Source organism: Moschus berezovskii, chromosome 24 (assembly GCF_049115385.1).
Source record: "Moschus berezovskii isolate FMDL1 chromosome 24, NW_MosBer_1.0, whole genome shotgun sequence".
In the NCBI taxonomy this organism is placed as follows: Eukaryota; Metazoa; Chordata; class Mammalia; order Artiodactyla; family Moschidae; genus Moschus; species Moschus berezovskii.
The window spans coordinates 38,026,255-38,030,902 of record NC_142483.1 but is presented as its reverse complement, the minus strand read 5'-3'; positions in this window follow the sequence as shown (position 1 = coordinate 38,030,902).

Sequence of the window (4,648 nt, the reverse complement as noted above, 5' to 3'; positions counted from 1 at the left end):
TGACGTCACCAACGCGCGCCGGCTGACCGCAAATGGGAAGTCGCAGAAGCGGGCGGGCGGTGCTTTCCCGGGCTCCCCCGTTTCTCCCGCTTCGCTGCCGGCAGCTAGCTCTACCTTCAGCAAGGGTCCTCAGTTATTCCCCGTCCTGCACAGCCAGGCTTTGCTCCTGGGGAGACCCAACGGACCAGGACTGTACATTTATTTTAATTATACCTCACCGCGCCTTTCTCTGGCCCCGGGGTTGTTAGACACTCATCTGTACTGCATACCTGTGTGACCCTGGAAAAGTGACACCGACTTCCTTTGTAAAATGAGACTATCCATAGAACCTATCTCGGGGAGCTGCCAGGCGTAAATGTCATGTTATCCCCCAGTAAAGAGGGAGTGCCCAGTAACTGTTTACTTGTTATTCGTGCCTGCTCCCTGGTTGGCACTTGACTCACCTTACTATTCTATACCCTAATTGGTGTGGCAAACAATGATACTGTAGATGAGACAGACAAATCCTTTGAAAAATGCAACTTACCAAAATTGACCTAGGATGACCCTTTAACATCTGAATATCCCTTTGCTATTAAAGAAATGGACTTTAGTTCAACAAACTTCTTACAAAGATAATTCCAGACACAGATGGTTTCAGTGGTCAAATTTACCAACCACTTGAGGAAGAAATGACACCGAATTTGCACATTTTTGCTCAGCAAATAGAAGAGGGAACGGTCTTCCTTTCATTTGAGGCTAGCATATACTGATAACAAACTTCAAATAGATACTACCAAAAAAGAATTTACATATCAATATGCATATGAACACAAAAAACAAATATCTCTAAGGTAGTATTAGCAAACTGACTCCATCAAGTTGGATAATGTTGGGATTATTCAGGAATGCAAGGTGGATTCAACATTTAAAAAAACAATCAGTGTTACTTATCATATTACTGGCTGATAAAGAAAAACTGTATGATCTCTCTAGTTACAGAATAAGTGAAACAGAGCTGGACCCTGTGGGGCTCCTGGGCACAGAAACCTTTCAAACAGTTGTCAGTCAGGTAAGGGAGGGGATGCAGAGACAAGTGAGGAGCAGACAAGACACAGTAATGTAGCCTTCGGACAGGGTCATGGTTCCAACTCAAGGGATACAAATAACAGTATCTTTGAGCTTTTTTACAGAAATAAAACCCTCAACAAATTAAAGATATTAACATTCTTTATTGTAGACTAAAGGACCAGAGAAGCTCTTCAGGAGAACATGTGAATTCTAAATAGCCAGTGCAATCTTGAGAAAGAAAAACAGAGCTGGAGGAATCGGGCTCCCAATTTCAAAATATACTACAAAGCCACAGTAATCAAGAAAGTATCAGTTCAGTTCAGTTCAGTCGCTCAGTCGTGTCCGACTCTTTGCGACACCATGAACCACAGCATGCCAGGCCTCCCTGTCCATCACCAACTCCCAGAGTTCACTCAAACTCATGTCCTTCGAGTCGGTGATGCCATCCAACCATCTCATTCTCTGTCATCCCCTTCTCCTCCTACCCCCAATCCCTCCCAGCATCAGACTCTTTTTCCAGTGAGTCAACTCGTCGCATGAGGTGGCCAAAGTATTGAGTTTCAGCTTTAGCATAAGTCCTTCCAATGAACACCCAGGATTGATCTCCTTTAGAATGGACTGGTTGGATCTCCTTGCAGTTCAAGAGACTCTCAAGAGTCTTCTCCAGCACCACAGTTCACAAGCATCGATTCTTCGGCTATCAGCTTTCTTCACAGTCCAACTCTCACATCCATACATGACCACGGGAAAAACCATAGCCTTGACTAGATGGACCTTGGTTGGCAAAGTAATATCTCTGCTTTTTAATATGCTATCTAGGCTGGTCATAAGTTTCCTTCCAAGGAGTAAGCGTCTTTTAATTTCATGGCTGCAATCAGCATCCGCAGTGATTTTGGAGCCCAAAAAAATAAAGTCTGACACTGTTTCCACTGTTTCCCCATCTATTTCCCATGAAGTGATGGGACAGATGCCATGATCTTAGTTTTCTGAATGTTGAGCTTCAAGCCAAACTTTTCACTCTCCTCTTTCACTTTCATCAAGAGGCCTTTGAGTTCCTCTTCACTTTCTGCCATAAGGGTGCTGTCATCTGCATATCTGAGGTTATTGATATTTCTCCCGGCAATCTTGATTCCAGCTTGTGCTTCTTCCAGCCCAGCATGCCTCATGATGTACTCTGCATATAAGTTAAATAAGCAGGGTGACAATATACAACCTTGACGTACTCCTTTTCCTATTTGGAACCGGTCTGTTCTTCCATGTCCAGTTCTAACTGTTGCTTCCTGACCTGCATACAGGTTTCTCAAGAGGCAGTTCAGGTGGTCTGGTATTCCCATCTCTTTCAGAATGTTCCACAGTTTATTGTGATCCACACAGTCAAAGGCTTTGGCATAGTCAATGAAGCAGAAATAGATGTTTTTCTGGAACTCTCTTGCTTTCTCCATGATCCAGACTACTGTGGGCAGGAATCCCTTAGAAGAAATGGAGTAGCCATCATGGTCAACAAAAGAGTCTGAAATGCAGTACTTGGATGCAGTCTTAAAAATGACAGAATGATTTCTGTTTGTTTCCAAGGCAAACCATTCAATACTACAGTAATCCAAGTCTATGCCCCAACCAGTAATGCTGAAGAAGCCAAAGTTGAACGGTTCTAAGAAGACCTACAAGACCTTTTAGAACTAACACCCAAAAAAAGATGTCCTTTTCATTATAGGGGACTGGAATGCAAAAGTAGCAAGTCAAGAAACACCTGGAGGAACAGGCAAATTTGGCCTTGGAGCACAAAATAAAGCAGGGCAAAGGCTAATAGAGTTTTGCCAAGAGAACCCACTGGTCATAGCAAACACCCTCTTCCAACAATACAAGAGAAGACTCTACACATGGACATCACCAGATGGTCAACACCGAAATCAAGAAATATGGTACTACCATAAAACCATAAATATAGACCAATGGTACAGGATAGAAAGCCTACAGATAAACCCACCAATATATGGGCAATTCACGTATGACAAAGGAGGCAAGGATATGCAATAGAGAGAAGAAAGACTTCAATAAGAGGTGCTGGAAAAGCTGGACAGTGACATATAAAAAAATGAAATAAGAACAATATCTAACACTATGCTGTTGTTCGGTCGCTTAGTTGTATCCAACTCTTTGTGACCCCATAAACTACAGTACACCAGGTTTCCCTGTCCTTCACTATCTCCCAGAGTTTGCTCAAACTCATGTACATTGAGTTGGTGATGCAATACAACCATCGAATCCTGTTGCTCCCTTCTTATCCTGCCTTAAATCTTTTCCAGTTTTAGGGCCTTTTCCAATGAATCAGCTCTCCACAACAGGTGGCCAAACTGTTGGAGCTTCACCTTCAGTACCAGTCCTTCCAATGAATAGTCAGGGTTGATTTCCTTTAGGATTGACATCCCTGATGTTCAAGGGATTCTCAAGAGTCTTCCCCAACACACAATTCAAAATCATCAATTCTTTGACCCTCAGCCTTCTTTATGGCCCAACTCTCACATCTGTACATGACTACAGGAAAAACCATAGCTTTGACTATAGGGATCTTTGTTGGCAAAGTGATGTCTCTGCTTCTTAATACACTGTCTAGGTCATAGTTTTCCTTCCAAGGGAGTAAGCGTCTTTAAATTTCATGGCTGCAGTCACTGTCTGCAGTGATTTTGGAGCCTAAGAAAATAAAATGTCTCTGTTTCCACTTTCCCCCCATTTATTTCCCATGAAGTGATGGGACTGGATGCTGTAATCTTCATTTTTTGAAGGCTGAGTTTTAAGCCAGCTTTTTCACTCCCCTCATTCACTCTCATCAAGAGACTCTTTAGTTCCTGTTTGCTTTCTGCCAATAGTGTGTTATAATTTGTATATCTGAGCTTGATATTACTCCCAGCAATCTTGATCTCTAGTCTTTCTCATTTTCTTGTTTTCCTCTATTTCTTTGCATTGGTCACTTAGAAATGGTTTATCTCTGCTTGCTATTTTTTGGAACTCTGAATTCAGATGGACGGATCTTTCCTTTTCTCCTTTGCCTTTTGCTTCTCTTCTTTCCTCAGCTATCTGTAAGGCCTCCTCAACCATTTTGCCTTTTTGCATTTCTTTTATCTTGGGAATGGTTTTGATCACTGCATCCTGTATAATGTCAGGAACCTCTGTTCATAGTTCTTCAAGCACTATGTCTATCAGATCTAATCCCCTGAATCTATTTGTCACTTCCACTGTATAATCATAAGGGATTTGATTTAGGTCATACCTGAATGACCTAGTGGTTTTCCCTACCTTCTTGAATTTAAGTCTGAATTTTGCAATAAGGAGTTCATGATCTGAGCCACAGTCAGCTCCCAGTCTTGTTTTGAGGACTGTACAGAGCTTCTCTATCTTTGGCTGCAAAGAATATAATCAATCTGATTTTTGTATTGACCATTTGGTGATGTCCATGTGTAGAGTCATCTCTTGTGTTGTTTGATGAGGGTGTTTCCTATGACCAGTGCATTCTCTTGGCAAAACTCTGTTAGCCTTTGCCCTGCTTCATCTTGTACTCCAAGCCCAAACTTGCCAGTTACTCCAGGTATCTCTTGACTTCCTA